The sequence below is a fragment of the Labeo rohita genome, chromosome 4 (genome assembly GCF_022985175.1).
Source record: "Labeo rohita strain BAU-BD-2019 chromosome 4, IGBB_LRoh.1.0, whole genome shotgun sequence".
In the NCBI taxonomy this organism is placed as follows: domain Eukaryota; kingdom Metazoa; phylum Chordata; class Actinopteri; order Cypriniformes; family Cyprinidae; genus Labeo; species Labeo rohita.
In genome coordinates, this window is record NC_066872.1 from 21,444,135 (window position 1) to 21,463,937 (window position 19,803).

At 37.4% G+C, this 19,803-nt stretch overlaps 1 protein-coding gene and 1 pseudogene across 7 annotated transcripts in view; both read left to right on the plus strand.

The window, feature by feature from the left end:
- Positions 1-4,174, plus strand: LOC127163828 (tripartite motif-containing protein 16-like protein; annotated as a pseudogene).
- Positions 4,175-6,269: 2,095 nt separating this feature from the next.
- rab3ip (RAB3A interacting protein (rabin3)) overlaps positions 6,270-19,803 on the plus strand; it is a 49,890-nt gene continuing 36,356 nt past the window's right edge. For 5 of the 7 annotated variants that reach the window (XM_051107289.1, XM_051107292.1, XM_051107293.1 and 2 more), the window contains exons 1-2: positions 6,270-6,505; positions 15,667-15,771. The gene's annotated coding sequence lies outside the window, so the exon portion shown is untranslated. Of the gene's footprint in view, positions 6,506-11,125; positions 11,638-15,666; positions 15,772-19,803 lie in introns of those variants that run through there. The other 2 variants (XM_051107290.1, XM_051107291.1) reach the window with 2 other exon arrangements.

Here is a 19,803-nt window from a genome sequence, read left to right on the forward strand (position 1 = left end):
CGGTTGTGTGTTTGTCTGTCTCTCTCTGTATACATTCAGGAACATGGCAGAAGCCAGAATTTCAGTGCATCAAAATGAGTTTATCTGTCCAGTGTGTTTGGATCTCCTGCAGGATCCAGTGGCCATTCCCTGTGGACACAGTTACTGTAAGAGCTGTATCACAGACTGCTGGGATCAGGAGGATCAGATGAGAGTCTACAGCTGCCCTCAGTGCAGACAGACCTTCAGTCCAAGACCTACTTTAGGTAAAAACACCATCCTGGCTGAAGTGGTGGAGAAACTGAAGAAGACTAAACTTCCTGGTGACTGTTATGCTGGAGCTGGAGATGTGCAGTGTGACGTCTGTACTGGAAGAAAATACAAAGCTGTCAAGTCCTGTTTGGTGTGTCTGAACTCATACTGTCAAACTCACCTTGAACAACATGAGAGTTTCTTTAAAGAAAAGAGACACAATTTGACTGATGCCACTGGACGACTGCAGGAGATGATCTGCCGTGAACATGATAAACAGCTAGAAATGTACTGTACCAACAATGCATTTGTATACTGTGTACAAAATATGAGCACAAAAACCACAACACTGCATCAGCTGCAGCACAGAGGGCAGAGAACCAGGTATGAATTTAAAGGGATAGCTCACCCAATCATGAAAAAAAAGAAAAATGATAGTGATAGTAATTTTAACATTTGCTGTAATTTATTTGCCCTCAAGAATCAGTTAAAGGATATGCAGAGAAACTTCCATCAGAGAATCCAACAGCGAAAGAAAGATCTTAAGCAGTTGAGAGAGGCTGTTGAGTCTCATAAGGTGAGTGCAGAGAAGAGGAGACATCTCCGTTAGAACTCTTATCCAGCTCTTTCAGTCCCACTGAAGCCTACTGTGCAATTGTGATATGTTTCCTAACAGCACTCTGCAAAGACAGCAGTGCAGGACAGCGAGAGGATCTTTACTGAGCTCATCCACTATATTGAGAGATTCCGCTCTGAGGTCACACAGCAGATCAGAGATCAGGAAAAGGCTGCAGTGAGTCGAGCTGAAGGACAAATGAAGCGACTAGAGCAGGAGATTGCTGATCTTAAGAGGAGAGACGCTGAACTGGAGAAGCTTTCACAAACACAGAACCACATCGAGTTCCTGCAGGTAAAAGAAATCTAGATGAAAAAGATTGTAGATTTAAGCAGTAGTATATTTTCCTGCTATGATAGGAGACCCAATCAGAAACATTTTGTGATAACAGAATGAGCAGTTGACTGGGAAATTGAATTGTTGCCTGTAACTTGTTGACAAATTTGAACCCAATCAAAAAATGAGGACTGTGCTATAACGTTTCTTGTGAAGTTTTTAGGACCACCAACCAACCACAACGAATAATACTTAGCCTAGACTGCTTTTCCATCGCAAATCTACTTACTCGTGCACTTTGATGTGCACATCATTGATGTGCTTGGCCTGTTACATGGACATTTGTGTTATTTTATGTATAATCCAAACTATTTTCTGACATATAGTGTAAATAGCAAATGCTAAAATTTGCAGCTTCAATGTCATATAGTAAAGATTAGAAGAATGTAGATGATGAAAATCAGGACTGAGATGAGTTACTAAAGATAAGTTAAGTCAACAGGAGCCATACAAATCTGACAGTTGTGCACATTATTAGGAGAAATGTGGAGCTGATGATTTTTTATTTCTATTTACTGTAGAGTTTCCAGTCACTCTCAGCACCTCTTGAATCCACAGACATACCCATAATTGCCTTCAGTTCTCTCTTTTCTTTTGATGGTGTGAGAAAATCTGTCTGTCATTTGAGAGACAAATTGGAGGATGTCTGCAAAGAGGAGCTCAAAAAGATCTCTGAAAGAGGTAAAGATTTGAAGATTAGAAATGGCTTAAGAATAGATGAATAGATTTCTCTTGACATGACAGTGGCATTGTTAATGTCTGTGGATTTCCATAGTCACATCCACCAACATGATTCCCTGGACCAGGAATGACTTCCTTCAGTGTAAGTCACAAAGAAAACATGCAAAAAATCCTGACTGACTATGTTCATGTACTTATAGAAGGTGAAAGAAAACATGATAGAAGGGTTCCATGAATGCCATTAAGAGTTCAAACATTACAAACATACATTAAAAGACAAAACAGATTCATAATTGCTAATTCTTATATGTTTTCTCTCCGTTAGATTCCCATCAGCTCACTCTGGATACAAACACAGTGAATGAATTCCTCTGTCTGTCTGAGTGTAATAGAGTGATTACAGTTACTGACACAGAGCAGCCCTATCCTGATCATCCAGACAGATTTGATGTGTGTCAGGTGATGTGTAAAGAGACTGTGTGTGGACGTTGTTACTGGGAGCTTGAGTGGAGTGGGAAGTGTGTGTGTCTATCAGTATCATATAAAAGCATCAGCAGGAAGGGAGAGGGTATTGAGTGTGTGTTTGGAGGTAATGATCAGTCTTGGAGTTTGTTTTGCTCTCCCACCAGATGCTCATTCTGGCATAGTAACTCACAGATTGTTCTCCCTGTAGTGTCCAGCCGTAGAATAGGAGTGTATGTGGATCACTGTGCAGGAACTCTGTCCTTCTACAACATCTCTGACACAATGACCCTCATCCACACAGTCCAGACCACATTCACTCAGCCGCTGTATCCGGGGTTGTGGGTTTATTATGGATCATCAGTGAAACTGTGTGATATATAAGTATAGATTCTATAGAGCAGCAAACTGTCTGTGTTAATGGAAATCACATTCAGTTTTTATTTTTTATTACATAAATCTTTTTTATTAGTCATATATTAAAAATACCTTTCAGTTGAAATGATCACACACTGGCTTCACTAAAAGATAATCCTACAGATCAAAACAATAATTGCTCGTCAATTATAATTGTGACCAAGAATGAACCACACACTTTTACTAGCATTAAAAGATTCAGATAAGGCTGCTGTTTGTTTCATTGGCTGATCCAAAGAGTGAAATACATGTGGTCACCAGGAGATAATTTGGAATTAATTTCTTATTGCTGGTGTAAATGCTGGTTAAATGGTACCTCAAAATCTCCTGTAAAGTTACACAATAAATGGCCATACTCTATTGCAAGTGGGGATGTGAGGCTAAGTCATTCAACAGCTGTGAGTTTTACATAAGGGATTCAAAGTGTAAAAACTACATTTAGTTGCGGTGGTGTTGAAATTTGTTTTGAGGACCAAGATGTATCCATAGCCTATGACTGGTGTGTACTAAACTAATTAAACCTGTGACGGAGCGAACGAGACGTGAAGTGGGCGGATCCAAATGCAAACTTTTATTGAACAAAGGCATGGTCAAAACATAGGCAGGATCGAACACCAGCAAACAGGTACAGTACAGGCAAGATACAAGAGTAATCTAGGGACATCCGAGGGTCGATCAGCGGCAAACATAAATCCAAAGGGGAGAGGCAAATGGGAAATCTGAACAGAGAGTCAAAAGTTCAAACGAGGGGTGAACAGAGTCCAAAATGGCAAAACAAAGGGTTAATCCACGAGAGGATCCACGGAGAGGCTCCGTAATGTAGCTAACACTAGTAGAGTGTTCAACGCAATACAATACTCAGAGCTGAATGATAGTTGGGACCTTGTATTTATACTGTGTGTGATTGGCTGCAGCTGTGTGCATAACGGGTGAAGTAGAGAAATGTAGGAAATGTAGTCCAGAGCAGTGGAGGAGGGGCGGGACCAGGCGAGAAATGGAGGGCCAGGTCCATGTAGAGATGGAGACCTGGGGACTGAGGCAGGGAGCCAGGGTGGAGCCGGAAGGACAGGTGAAGCTGAGGGCCACCAGAGCAGGATTAAAGACCTCCATTGCAAAGCAGATGGAGCAGGAGACCACCACAGCAGAGCAGGAGATGACCACGGATGAGCAGACGGAGTAGGAGACCATCACTAGGTATTACTAGGAGAGTGATAAACGCTCTGCAATACTTGGAAAACCAGACTAGGAACAAAACTAAACTAGGAAAATTAGGAAATACTTGCATAATGCATAATGGGTGAAGTGGAGTATGGGAAATGTAGTCCAGGGTGTAGTGCAACAGTCTTTGTGGTGTGAGAGTCAATAGGATGCACAGGTGACCTCTGGTGGTGGGGATACCGAAGACCATGGACAGGATTCATGACACAGGCAGTGTTGAGGAGGAACTAGTTACATGTTACAAAGTAACTGTAATCTGTTACAGTAACTGTGAAAAAATGTGTAAATTAGAGTTACTTATGAAAATGTTAATGATTACAAAGGGGGTTATCAGAATATTTTTTACACACACACACGCACACACATAGATGTAATTGATTTTTTTCATAAATTGCATTGACTGCTATAAAATATGAGACACCAATGTTTCAGAAGTTAAAGGAGAGGTCCACTTACAGAACAAAAGTTTACAGATAATGTACTCACCCCCTTGTCATCCAAGATGTTCATGTTTTTCTTTCTTCAGTCGTAAAAAAATTGTTTTTTGAGCAAAACATTTCAGCATTTTTCTCCATACAATGGACTGCTATGGTGCCCTGAGTTTGAACTTCCAAAATGCAGTTTAAATGCAACTTCAAACGATCCCAAATGTGGTTGTAAATGATCCCAGTCAAGGAAAAAGGGTCTTATCTAGCGAAACGGTTATTTTTGTTAAAAAAATATACAATTTAAATACTTTTTAATCTCAAATGCTCGTCTTGTCTTGCTCTGCTTGAACTCTGTGTACTTTGGTTCAAGACAGTTAGGGTATGTTGAAAAACTCCAAACGTATTTTCTCCCTCAACTTCAAAAATAATTTCAAAATCATCCTACATCGCTGCATCATTGTAGTCCACTATATGGAGAAAAATCCTGAATGTTTTCCTCAAAAAACATAATTTCTTTACGACTGAAGAAAGAAAGACATGAACATCTTGGATGACAAGGGGGTGAGTACATTATCTGTAAATGTTTGTTCTGGAAGTGGACTTCTCCTTTAAGGACACAGAATAGGATACATGTTTATTTGATAACCATTTTATTTTTTTTTTATTTGGGTTTTTGTATATCCTTTATTTTTTTTATTGTTTTTTTTATATTGTTTGTTGTTGTTGTTGTTGTTGTTGTTATGATATTAAAGCTGTATTTAACCTAAAAAAAATCTCAAAGTACAAAGAGGTGCTAAGTCTTTTTTTGTGGTCGCTGTGCTTTAAAATTAAAATTTTATAATCTTAATTCAAGTGATGAAGAATTTTGAAAGTCTGACAGTAATCAGTGTTGAGTAGAGTACTATTGTTAGTTTAACCATGCCTGCTTCAATGTTTGAAAATTTAAAAAAATGGGGGAAAAAAAGGGTTTAAATTTAGAAAAGTAATAAAAAGGTACTCACGTGTAATGATTTACATTACTTTTATAAAGTAATTGAAAAATGACACCACTTTACACTTTATTTACATTTTAAATAGGGTAACTTGTAATCTGCAACTTATTACATTTCCAAAGTAACCTTCCCAACACTGTTGACAGGCTCGTAAAACTATATGAGAGATGACAGGCCATTTAATATTTCCCTGTTCTCCAGTTGTTGCAGTTAGAACAGGATGATCTGCAATAAGGACACAGCATCTAATAACAATTATATGATATTGGTAGTAATGTGCAAAATACATGTTCTGACCAATCACAAACCCGAAATGTAGCAATTAATCATCTTAATCGCCGATTTAGACCTTAAATGATTCAAACTGTCCTATGCGCGGCGCTGCTGTTTAATGATAATCCTAAACAAACAACCACTGCGTCGAATTCGTTATTTCATTTTAATTTTTAATTTTGTTTTACTGTCGTTCTTATTTTATTTTAGGCTAATAAGTAAGTTTTCTTTCATAGGTTTACGTTTATTTATACCTTAGAGTCTTTATGTTTTTGTCCCAGAAGCGATCAAACAGCGCTTGCGTGAGCCGGTCTGAGCCTCCGCCTAATCTGACAGGATTGTTGGATGACCAGCCGTACTATGGCGAACGCTTGGCTTCTGAAATATTAATTAGGTAACGTCATGGTCGATCACTAGGCCTTTCTGATTGGTTAAAAGGTAGGCGTTGGTAGGCGGGCACTGTAGAGCTGACAAATAAACGGAAGTAAGTACTTTCATATGAATATTAAATAGATTACGTGCCTGGCCCCCCAATGAACGTACCTGAGAAACGTAAGCGCGACCTAATTAATATTCATTAGCGAAACCGTCGCAATAGTAGGAATTGTATTTTGAACAGCACAATCATGAAGCGGGATGGTGGCAGCCGGTGGCTCTGTAGTGTCTTTGTCTGGCCCTGGTTACTGTCGTTAGCCTAAGACTAGTTTGTAACGAGAAAAACATGCTTTGTGAGAAGGAAAGCGCAAGCTGTGTGACCGTGCAAGCGTTACTGTATTAATATTCATTATATTGGTGTATTTTCTTGAAGGAGGAGCGGGATACATGACAGACACACAATCCCTTCAGGACATGTGAGTGTACTTACATTAGACAGCCATCTTGCGTTTTATCAACGATTGTTGCTTTTATTTACTGCATAAACCCCAAATTGCACGTATTATGTCATTATGTTAATGAGGATTTGATGCATTATTCATAAGGAGTTTATATCTATGGCATGGTGTTGTGGATCACACTTGCAGTGCTCTAATTACAATATCTTCCTCCTCAGGGTTGTTGAAAGCATAAATATAATAACATGACAGTTTATTTTCAGGCTTTAATGCACCCCTACAAGCAAACACGCAGGTGTATTTTTATAATAACATGGTTCTGCATCCAGCACTTCTGGTCCTCCTTGCTCTGAAAGCTTAGTATAAGCTTATGACAGTCTGCATGCAGCATACTTGCATTATACTGTATTGTACTAGCAGTATCTGCTATAGGGAGCTATTGGGGGAAATTGTTCAGCCCCTCACTGCGTCCTCTCTTAAAACAATGAGCCCTATGTAGTAAACAGCATGTGGGGGTCGAATGCCTTCAGGTCATGCTGATACCTGATCCATGTCCTGATGACAGTGGAGTCATTGTGCACCTACTATAACCTACTGTAGTGTTCTTAGTGTGTCATCTACTGCATCTCGCAAAGAAAGACGAAACCAGCATAGCTCAAAGGTCTTAATTGTTCAAGAATACACATGAAAACACAGCAGATCCTAAGTGATGTTATTGGTGGAGACTTTCAGACAGTTCTGCAGAACCTCAGGCCTGTTCCTGGGAGATGTTTCCTTACCAAAGCTAGGCTATTTGTGAGGAAGTTCATGTGCTAGCAGAAAATCAAATATATGTCTGACATTTCATCAAAGCTCTTCCATCCATATTTAATGCAGTTTTGTGCAAAACTATCCATCACGATGCTTGGTCTCTGTAGCCCAACTGGTTGAACATGGTGATATAGTCATGGTTTCAATTCCTAGAAAGCACACATGCTGATGGAATATATGTCAATGTAAATATTGGTCAGGATTGTGATGGGTTGTGATTGTCAACAGGCCTTAAAGGATTAGTTCACTTCCAGAACAAAAACGTACAGATAATGTACTCACCCCCTTTTCATCCAAGATGTTCATGTCTTTCTTTCTTCAGTCATAAAGAAATTATGTTTTTTGAGGAAAACGTTTCAGGATTGCTCTTCATGTAATGGACTTCTATGGTGCCCCCAAATTTGCAGCTTCAAAAAATTACAATTTATATACTTTTTAACCTTAAATGCTCGTCTTGTCTAGCTCTGTGTGAACTGTTTTATTCCGGTCATGACAGTTAGGGTACGATTTTGGACGATTTTGAAGTTGGAAAAGAAAACGAGATGGGAGTTTTTAGACGTACACTAACTGTCATGACCAGAAAAAACAGAGTTTCACATAGAGCTAGACGAGACAAGCGTTTGAGGTTAAAAATTATATAAATTGTAATTTTAAAAAAAACAAACAAAAAAACAATCATTTCGCTAGATAAGCCCCTTTTTCTCATCTGGGATCGTTTAGAGCCCTTTTAAGATGCATTTAAACTGCATTTTGGAAGTTTAAGTTTGGGGGTACCATAGAAGTCCATTACATGAAGAGAAATCCTGAAATGTTTTTATAAAAAAAAAAAATTCTTTATGACTGAAGAAAGAAAGACATGAACATCTTGGATGACAAGGGGGTGAGTACATTATCTGTAAATTTTTGTTCTAGAAGTGGACTAATCGTTTAGCCAGATGTTAACCAGTTTATATATGTTTTTATATTTTATTTATAGTTAGCTTGCTGAGCTTTAACTGGCAGATAGTTTGTACTATAAGGGGCCATTAGCACAAGAACATGTTTTGCATATAACTGCACTGATTATCCATTGTTTTCCTATGTAAATATGTGCTAGACAGTTTGACCATTGTGCTTGTTTTGCATCTTTTTTTAGGGTCTCAACACTCAGACTAGGGCTGCATGATTAATCGAACGCGATGATCTCCAAATTCAACTTAATTTTACGCAATACTGCTGTAAACACATTCAGATGCTGTTTGGAAATTGTGTTATGTTAAGTCCAACTTTTATTAATGTATCTCAAGGCACAAAAATAATACTGAATATTGAGATGTTTTTGATTAGATGCTCACCTGAACTGATGTGTGATGAGATGCACATTAACCCTTTAACTGTCACCGTCCGCTCTGTGGGATGCCTAACCTTACTTCACTATATTACAAATATATCCTAATCTAATCATGACAAACTATATATTGTTGGGAAGGTCTAAGACTCCTAAATAGATATTTTACTACTCTTTTGTGTTACAAATTATGTAGGAAAAGTATGTAGATTCATTTATTAAGAGTGCACCTCAAAAATCTACATCATAACAGGAGTTCTGACCTTTGCCACAAAAAGACATTCTTCGTTGCCTTTTTCCTTATCACGCAATAGAAATCTTACGAAATTCAACTGAAAACTTAAAATCTCAAAATTCATCCTTTGAAAACCATTTTAAAATCAGACATTGAATTACCATTGGAAATTGTATATCGAAATCATATTACAAAATGTTTTCGTTCATGAATTATAAAAAATGTAACTTTGGATAGTGTATTTTCATGTCTTTGTTCAAGATAGGGAGTGACAGTTAAAGGGTTAAGAAATCTAGACAAATTATGGGTGTGAGAGAAATTTATTGTGAAGTCACATTATTTGAAGAAAATTATTGAAATTTTGTCATTTTTATATTAACATTATTAAATTTTTTTTTAAAGAGCAATCTGATTTTACTTTGTTCCAGAGGCTCCAGAATTGTTGGATTTGCCCAAAGGGTTTAATTTCAGTTCATCACCACCTAAACAATGAGTCAGATCCAGGATCAAGCGTACTGTAATTATACAGTGCTTGCATGAACCCACTGACTAGTCTGTTTTTACTATACTGTGGTTGTACATCTCTGGTTGATGGGACATGCTGCGTGGTTTTTTTAAGCATGTTACCATGTGGTTGCTAGGTTTTTATTGGTGGCTGCCAGCATGTTCCTGTGTGTTTGTTAGGGCATTTTGGGTAATTTATATGCATGTGGGTCTGTGTGGTTTCTATGTATTTTTTCCTGTCTGGAGTGAAAATAATCCTCCACCCTCAAGTCTCTGTGATCTTGTGGTCTCTATATGTGACTCAGGTCTCTCCCTCAGTGTAAGTCATTGGGACACAAGTCACATGAACACAGTGACCAACATTAAGCTCCACGACATGTGTTAAGCTGCACACCCTCAGACACACAGAAATGTCCACAGACTACAGCGTTAGTTTAGTCTCAGTGTTACAAATACTGTCTGTGTCTGTCTTCTGGAGTGATAAACTCCTTTATTGTGCAGTCGGATGTAGATGATTGTATTCATCTGACATTGGTTACTCAAGAAGATGAGCTAACGCCACCCCATGACAATACTTAAACAGACACTGTTAGTGTGAATTGTGCATGCTTCACGGTTGCTACACGTGACAGCACCGGAACAAATTAGAAAAAATCAAGGGAGGGAGGCTACTCATAAGATTTATCTTATGACTTTGACCATAAGTTAATCAGGGGCCAGATTCATGATAATTTTAGGTGAGAAATTAAGAAATTTCTTAAGATTAGTTTGTAAGAAGTTCATAGGTTCAGTTTTTGAGAATGTTCTCAAATATTTTCTTAAGAACATTTTTTTTTCTTAAGAAGAAGGTGACAGGATTTGGTGGTATCTGATTGTATGGCGTACTTGCTGAAAACTTACTGAGCAATGAAAAACATATTTTTGGGCTGCCTAGATTACCGTAATAATCATAATAAGCATAAACAGTATTTTCATTGCTACTGACTTCATGGGAGTTGACTGTTTATGTTTTTTAATGCCCCTGTAATTTTAAATACTTCATTTTAAAGAGACTGTCTCAGAATGGAGCAGACTTTTGCATGTTTTGTTTTTTCTCACTCTTTCTAGAGTGACTATGTCCTGTATTACTACTATGTGCTGTGCAGTACACACTGCTAAATGCGCCCTGTGTTTTGAAGCTCTCATATGCGCTAATGCTGTCCATGGTTATGTTGAAGTTATAAAATTAAAAACAGGGTTCTTATTAGGGATGAGCGATATGACAAAAAACTCATATCACGATATAAGTAATCTCTTATCCCGATAATGATATACACTGCCATCCAAAAGTTTGGAAACAATCCTGGCAAAGTGTGGTTTTGGACGATATCAGCATAAATCCTTATCTTTTTTTGGTGCGAATACATTAAAGTAACTTGACATTATCATTGAAGACCAGCAATAATAATTTTCATTTTGATTACATAATAATGGCAATATATACATGTCAATGTCAGACGTGCCCCTTTGCCAGCTGTGATGCCTGGTTGCTTGTTTAAACTTGGCCCAGGTTTTTAAAAGATTTTTGGGTCTGCACACCTTAATAGCTTCAACAATTGATTGCCAATTAAGTTTAGAATACAATGAATTTAGGCCCAGATTATGCAGAGCTGTAATAGCTGGTAATGGTGGATATTTTGATGAATCGAAAATTTAAGTTTTTTCTATGTATAAACTGTTTATGTAATAAAATATGTTTTCATAGTTTGTGTTGCCCCTTATCAGTGCAAAATTATCAAAAATTCAAATGGATCCATGCCAATATTGTCCAAAGCCCCACTTCTCTAGGGCGTTTCCAAACTTTTGTAGGGCAGTGTATATGACGATATAGTACCTTTTCTGCTACCTTGTGGATTTCCTCCTCTACTTTGGCCCGACGCTCGTGATATAAACAAAGTAACTCAAAGTTATGTGTTAAGTGTTAAGTGTTTTCGGCTTGGCATTGTGTACCTGGAGTCGAGTGTTTTCATCAATGCACGAAACCTCTGTTTCTCGACTGTGTAAATTGGGACCATCAGGGAGCTGCTATTTATATACAGGGCATTAAAACTGATTTTGAATGCACGATCGCATTTTACTTTTACTTTTGATATTTGCGATCGCACATGCCATGTTTATACTACAGCGGCAGTACTTACCACACGTTTTACAAGATTAGATGCTTGCCAGTGGTGCTCAGGATCTGCAAATCATTCGCCACCATCTTCAGTCATCTCTCCTTACACTGTTTATGTGGTAAGTAAAATTTGATATACTGTAATATAACAGGCTACCGCTAGCAAACAGCTAACCATGTCCCTTTAGTGGCTGGTGTTAATTTATTAGAACACGTTATTTGTTTTGCGTGCCTTTCTAAATACAGACACTCGTTTTGTCCTGGCTTTTTCTTCTTCTGCACGGAGCCACTTGGTTCTGTCTCCCCTTTAGTCGCCATGCATAAATGAATGGTTCAATGACAAATTTAACAGTTACTTATTACCTAGTGGCAAAACAATGCAGTCGACACAAATGTTATTTTAAGAGCCAGTTACTTTTAAAAGATAACTTGCTCTATTTTGTTCATTACCATAGACATCAATGTTTATATCCAAACTGTGACCATTAATCCCAGTATTTCTGTGATAATAGACAGAAATAATACTGGGTATTTGAAATGACTGTTTATGAAGCTGTTTCTGTGTGTCAGCGGCTGTGCGAACACAGATTTGATTGTTCCGGTAATAGACATGGGGAATCAATGTAATTTAGAAATGAGATTTTGTGGGTGTTTGAATCGAGATTGCAAACTATTAGCAATTAATTGTGCAGCTCTATCATGACCCATCATTGTTTACAATATTCATTGGTGTCACTTTAGAGTGCTCTTGCACATTCTTAGTAATGTTACGTTCTAATGTTTAATTATAATTGAGTAGAAACAACCCAATAAATTAATCTTCTTCGGATTTAAGACATGTTGGAGGTTATTTAAACTTTTATATTATGACGATTTAAAAAAAATTCAAACTCTACAGTTTTTCAGCAAAAATTAATCTTTCACTTAATAGAAACGAATCAGATTAGACAGATTAACATGGACATGTTGAGTGATGCCCTCATCCATAAACCACGAAGACCAACAACAAAACTACACAAGATTAAAAAAAAAATTGACCCAGACAACTTTAAACGTGTTCAATAGCAGTAAAGTTGATGGATGAGCATTTAGTGAAAATATAATAAATATGTAATATTGTGCCTAGGATATTCTCCTCTATGGAGTTGTTTTTCTAGGTGACTACTGAGTTTATGGTCACTGAATGGCTTTTCTGAGGTAATGTAAAATTGTGACATTGTTTACAAGTTGTTTTATTGATGTCTTTTAGAAGTTGACTGATTGATTGAGACATGATACAGATATTTTTACAGAAGTATTGTATTGTATAGTATTGTGAATTATTTTGCTTATTGCAATTTACTGGATGGTGGGTGCGCTACCATGTTCTGTTCATTTATTAACTAAAAAGTAATGCACAGACTCTGTTCATCTGTTCTCTTAATAAATAAATGCATAATCTAGCCTTTATGCTCATCCTGTAAATTCATGATTAAAAGGTGAACAAAGAAAAAGCTATTAACCCTTAAATGCATGACTGTTTTTTATAATTATGAGTGAAACATCACATCATTATTGTCTATCAGACAGTGCTACCTCAAGGAATGAAGGTGAATTGCATGTATTTGGTCATCATATATTTGCATATTTTTGCGCACAGTTCGGATCTCTAGCGACCCTATACGCTTTTTGCAAAAAATTATCGTAAATGATGTCCCAGGTCGCCAAAGACCTGAGATATGCATGTAAGGGTTAAATATCATTTGTCATCATCAGTTATCATTAAAGGGGTCATTGGATGCAAAGTTCACTTTTAGATGTTGTTTGAACATTAATGTGTGTTGGCAGTGTATGTACACACCTACCCTATAATGATACAAATCCATGCAGTAGTTTTCTGTAAAAATAATATCCCTTTTTTTAAATCGAGCCATTCTCAGATGCCTGTCAGTGTGCCGTCACACAGACAGAGGCCACTCCCACGATAGTTGATTGACATGAGTGTCTTACCTCAGACCCGCCTTAAATCAGCTGTAACAGTCCGACCTCCATTGTTTTGATTCTGGAGCAGGGATGTAAGTTAGACAAGAATATCTCCGATTGAGCGATTACGGTGTTGTGTTGCGGGATGTAATAATGAACATAGTGGTTGTCATTTACTCCCGACATCTGAGCTGCTGAAGATGCAGTGGATTACGTTTGTTTGTGAAGGGAATGCGCCTCCCGATCTACATATATCCATCTATGTTCGCACAAATCATTTGTGATCCAGCTTCACTTACAGTAGAAGTGAGTATAAGGTTTTTTTATGAATCTTTGCGATCGCCTTTCCTAATAACGTGCTAGTTAGCAAGTTTAGCGGCTAATTGCGGCTAAAGTAAACAGGCCCGTCACTCCACAGAGAGAAGAGAGGGGCGGGGTGAGCAGAGCTCATTAACATTTAAAACAACCTCGACCAGAACAGAATGATTTTTGCAGAGCTGATTTTGGCAAGGTGAAAAGGTGTTGTTTTACACTACCATTGAGAATTTTTAACCAAAGTATATTATAGACTTTTCATTAAGACCCTAAAGAATCATATCAACTTGTGGAAAATGGGTATCAGATAACCCCTTAACGTATGAAAATTAAAGTGATTGGTAGTAATAAACTATGATGGAATTATTACGAGCCAAAATGAAGGACAATGTAGAAGTCTAACACAATCTTTGATACAAGTCTATAAAGTGATGAGAAAAGTCGCTAATTAAATAACTTGGGCTGCAAAATCAGAAAAAACACAAGGTACCACCAAAAATCATTAAAAATATTAAAAATGAAGCCTTATTTTGGCACTTATTTGATTTTGATTGGTGTGGAGTGGTTTAAATTTGTAAAAAGAATCCAGTCACGTAATGATTATGTTTGTTTGTATGATCTGTTGCTGGTGACACGTACGCATTAAGTGTGCATGTCCACCTCTATGCCTTACAAAAGCCTGTGATGAAGGCTGTCATTGTTCATAAAGCAGCACATGATCCACTCGAGAGGTTATAAACACTTGTGCTACAGATAACTAGTGATTTTCCACTGGTGAAAGTAAGAGCTTATGTAGATAAGCTGAACTGCTTCCATCAGCAGCAGGACTCAATATTTGATGAGTGAACAGCTCCAGCCTATCAGATATCTGTTCAGCTTATTACAGTGTTCACAAGTATAACACACACCCAGAGTTGGAACTCTAATGCCTAGATATATGTTTATGCGTATAATGTTATCCAGTTTATCCGTTCATGACGTACATGGTTAGTGAAACGTTTTGACACACTCGACTGAATTGATGTTTCTCATAATCTTACATTGTGATAACTTTACTGACTACACACTGCTTGGATGAACTTTGGATGAAGTTGACTGATGAATATCCAGAGTGGGCAGAGCTGGGCTCTAGACAAAGAAGAAACTCAAATATGAGAGTGTTTTTACTTATGTCACATGATTTTGTCACTATATTCCATTTGTGTTATGGTTGTGTAATGGCTGTCATCATTGCCTCACCCTCATGTCGTTCCAAACCAGTAGAACTTTCACATATCTTTGAAACACAAATAAAATTTTGATAAATTAAACATGAGATTACTGTCCCTCCATTGAAAGTCCTTTCCTACAAAACTTTGACTCTTTAAAAAGTTGAATTGAGCTGTTTAATCCAGGTCTTCTGTGGAGACATAATTACTTTGTATGATGAACTGAAGTAATTAAGTTTAGTAATTTGGTTCATTTATTCACATACTGTATAAACATTCAACAACGCACATACATAGAGCTCATCAAATATGGTAAATGGAATCTTTGCTTCTGAAACCTCCTGTGTGAAACCTCCTTCCACACGGGGGTTAAAATCGAGGTTTAGAACAACAGTGAACTCATGAACTTTTGTTTAAGCGCACTTTCAATATAGGGACAGAAATCTTTTTTCATTAAAAATATGTTCTTTTGGGAACAAAAGACTTATGGATTTGAAACAACAGAATTTTTAATTTTTGGTTGAACTGTCCCTTTAAATGTGATCAGTCATTGTAATTTACCCTCCGATTTCGTTCATTTTGCTCATAATTATGCTCTTATTTATGGGCTTTTCTCACTTTTTATTCATCTCTGGGTTTTATTCTTGTTTTGTGTGTTTGTAGGTGAGGACAAATCAGGAATCAGACGAGGTTTATGAGGAGAAAAGTTTGCTTTGCTCTTCCTGTTGACTTTTGTTCTAAAGCTTTAAACATCACTTCATCATAATGGTATGTTCACATTTCCTTGCGTTACTATAATAATGTTCTTACAGGTTATTATCTCTTAATATGATATTCTGCTGATATCATTGTGTAGTGCCTTGTCCAACAGATATTAAACACAATTATTATATTGATAATACTTTACTATAAGGTCATATTTGTTAAACATTAGTTAATAGATTATCTAATGCAAAACTAACATTGAGCAATATATTTTTACAGCATTTTTAACCTTTGTAAATGTTAATTAATATATATATATATATATATGTTTTAATGTTAGTTCACGGCGCATTACCTATTGTCCTCAGATACAACTTTTGACCTTTTGACCTAAATGTTTTAGTAAATTAGAACTAGCTAAGATTAGTTAATACTGTACTGAAGTATTATTCATTGTTAGTTCATTTTAACTAATGTAGTTTAATAATATTAACAAACCTTATTATAAATTGTTACCAATATATTAAACATACATAATCAGTCAGGGCTAGTTTCTCAGTGGGCACTTTGATGTTGAAAAGACTTCAAATTGACAAAACAGTAATGTAAAAAATAATGGTCAAAAATGCAAATCAAACTAACATCAAAAACGTCACGTCCATTTGACATCCACACACTGAAATAATGTTAAAATACCACCAAAATAATGACACAAAAGCAATGCATTGGAAAAAAAATATTTATTCAGTAAACGTGAAATTAATAATACAAATCTAAGCACAGAGATCTTGCACTCAAACGTTTACAATCTCCAAAACATTCTAGCTGACTCTAGGCTATACTGTAGGCCAGGGATCAGTGGGGGATGTATAATGCTGTTTTCATGTGTTTAAAGGAGAAGTACACTTCCAAAACAAAGATTCACATATAATGTACTCACCCCCTTGTCATCCAAGATGTTCATGCCTTTCTTTCTTCAGTCGTAAGGAAAACATTTCAGCATTTTTCTCCATATAATGGACTGCTATGGTGCCCAGAGTTTCAACTTCCAAAATGCAGTTTAAATGCAGCTTTAAACGATCCCAAATGCAGTTGTAAACCAGCTGAGGAAGAACGGTCTTATCTAGTGAAACAAACGGTTATTTTCATTAAAAAATAGAATTTAAATACTTTTTAATCTCAAACGCTCGTCTAGCCTTTCTCTCCCTGAACTCTGTGTATTCTGGCTCAAGATGGTTATGGTATGTCGAAAAACTCCAATCGTATTTTCTCCCTCAACATCAAAAATCATTTAAAAATCATCCTACATCGCTGCAGAAGTTCTGACCCAGTCTTTGCAAAGTGAACACGCAAAGAAGATCAAACACCTAATTAACAAAAAAGGTAAAACGGCGATATAGGACGATTTCAAAGTTGAGGGAGAACATGAGATGGGAGTTTTTCGACATACCCTAACTGTCATGAACCAGAACATAAACAACCCAAGCAGAGTAAGACAAGATGAGCGTTTGGCATTAAAAAAATATATAAATTGTGTTATTTTTATTAAAATAACCGATTGTTATTCTACATAAGACGTTTCTCAACTGGGATTGTTTACAACCACATTTGGGATTGTTTGAAGCCGCATTTAAACTGCGTTTTGGAAGTTCAAAATCTGGGCACCATATCAGTCCGTTATAGTCCATAAAGGGGTGAGTAAATTATTTGTAAATTGTTGTTCTGGAAGTGGAGTTCTCCTTTAACTTGGGAGTGTAGTGTGTCACCTTAAGTTACACTCATGCTTTAAAGTGATCAACACTCTTGCGATTGTGAGAGGGACAGAACATGTTTTTTATTTGTGAAAATATTGCTCGCAGAGGTATGTCGACTCGAAGACTGTCAGCAAAGCCAAAGCAACTCTTTTGAGACAGCAGATTTTCTCTGGCAAAGATGTCCAGTATATGAAACTGCAAGATCCTTGACCGCTGCTGTGGTTTCAACTCTTTGCGCAGTTCTGCAAATTTGGTCGTCCACAGCGTTGAACTCTTGAAGTCAATTAGCTGCATTTCCATGTCCCGTGTATCCATTCTCTATCAGAGATTTGTCAAATTTGTGTCCATTAAAGATTTCAGGATTGATCAAAAAAGAGAACGTGTTCATATTTCTGAAAGTCTCCAAATCATGTTTTGAACTTTGATTCAAGTTAGGAAATGTATTTGGATATCTCATCCATTGGAATGCTGCGCTGTGTGGACAGCTTCGGTACATGTTTGAAATATCGGAATGTGGAGGTAGTATTATCTGCAAAACTGCAAGCTTGTCAACAAATGCCACCCATGTTTCAAACATATTCAAAGCTGTTCGGTCTGCACCTTGAAGTTGGTGATTTAGCTTGTTCAACTGGCCTGTGATATCAGTGAGAAACATAAGTTTCAAAACCCACGTCTCGTCTTCGAGTAGACTTTTACATGCCTTTTTCAGCCAGGAAAGCTTTAACACTGTCAAAGCAGCCAAAAAACTTCTCTAAAACTTTACCACGGCTTTAGCCACCTTACCTCCACGTGGAGAGGAATATCTTTGAATGTGCAGTCCATTTCCTGAAGAAGGGACTGGAATTGTCGGTGCTTGAATGACAGTCCCTTAACTATGAAAGAAAAGCATCCTTGGTGTATTCTCTGTCAATGAATGGCTTTCCGTGTTTCACAATGCAATAAGCAACTCAAAAACTTGCTTCAGTAGCATTACTTTTAGATTTAACAAAAACATGAGCTTTAAATGAATTCTCGTGTTTAGTTTCAAAGTGGTGCTTAACGCTGGATGTGTGGCACACAATATTTTCTAAACATAAAGTGCAAACGGCATGGTCTTTTTGAAAAACAAAACCATATTCTTCTTTCTAAGATGGCTAAAATGAATGAACCTCAGTTTTTGCCGCCTTTTGCGTCGCCATTGTCAATCTTGCCTGGAGTTCTGAACCTTGGTGAAGGCAAACTGCACATTCAATGACACATGATGTCTGTGAAAAGCTATAACTTAATTAAGGATTATTAGGTTATTTTTTTAATGTGAATTCGACCAGGACATTTCTTGAAAAACAAATAATGCTAAATTTGCACCAAATATAACATTCATCTGCATGTACTTGGTATGCTGTTGATTTTCCCTCAGAGTGCCTAAGGTTGCAGACCCCTGCTGTAGGCTGTGTGGGTACACAACAGCTTTGGGAGTGAATAGCGTATTGGGGTTAAAGGAGAGGTCCGGTGTGATATTGACCTAAAGTGTATTGAATCATGATACCGAGTGTGAACTAACCTTGCATATCTCATCTCGGCTTGTCCACTCCAGTCCGAAATCTGGGGTCAGTTAGCCGATGCTAACAACAGGTTGTCGATGAGAGTAAATGGGGCATCGGGCTAGCCATGTAAATAAATCACTGTTTTACACCATTTACGAGGCACAAAGTAGCTCCACACTTCATTGGTAGACTTCCAAGGGCCCTGGCATTTAAAACGAGACATTGAGAACTCAGAATAACCACCGGTAGTTTATTTACAAGAAGACTTATACAAACAGTACCTGCAAGAAAATGACGGGCCGCCGCCATCTTCAATGTAGTCACGATAAGTTGAGTGTCGAGCAGGAACGAAACTACAACCTGATAAGTCACGTGAGTCCTCGCGTTTGTTTTGGACTGGAGTTAGTGCAGACAGTTGGCAATTGCAAGGATGTCGGACGATGAAGCTACTGAGTTTTATGAAGACGAGGATGAAACATTTGAGTTTGATGGGCGTCCTTATTTATTTACTTATTTACTCACGTGACTTATCAGGTTGTAGTTTCGTTCCTGCTCGACACTCAACTTATCGTGACTACATTGAAGATGGCGGCGGCCCGTCATTTTCTTGCAGGTACTGTTTGTATAAGTCTTCTTGTAAATAAACTACCGGTGGTTATTCTGAGTTCTCAATGTCTCGTTTTAAATGCCAGGGCCCTTGGAAGTCTACCAATGAAGTGTGGAGCTACTTTGTGCCTCGTAAATGGTGTAAAACAGTGATTTATTTACATGGCTAGCCCGATGCCCCATTTACTCTCATCGACAACCTGTTGTTAGCA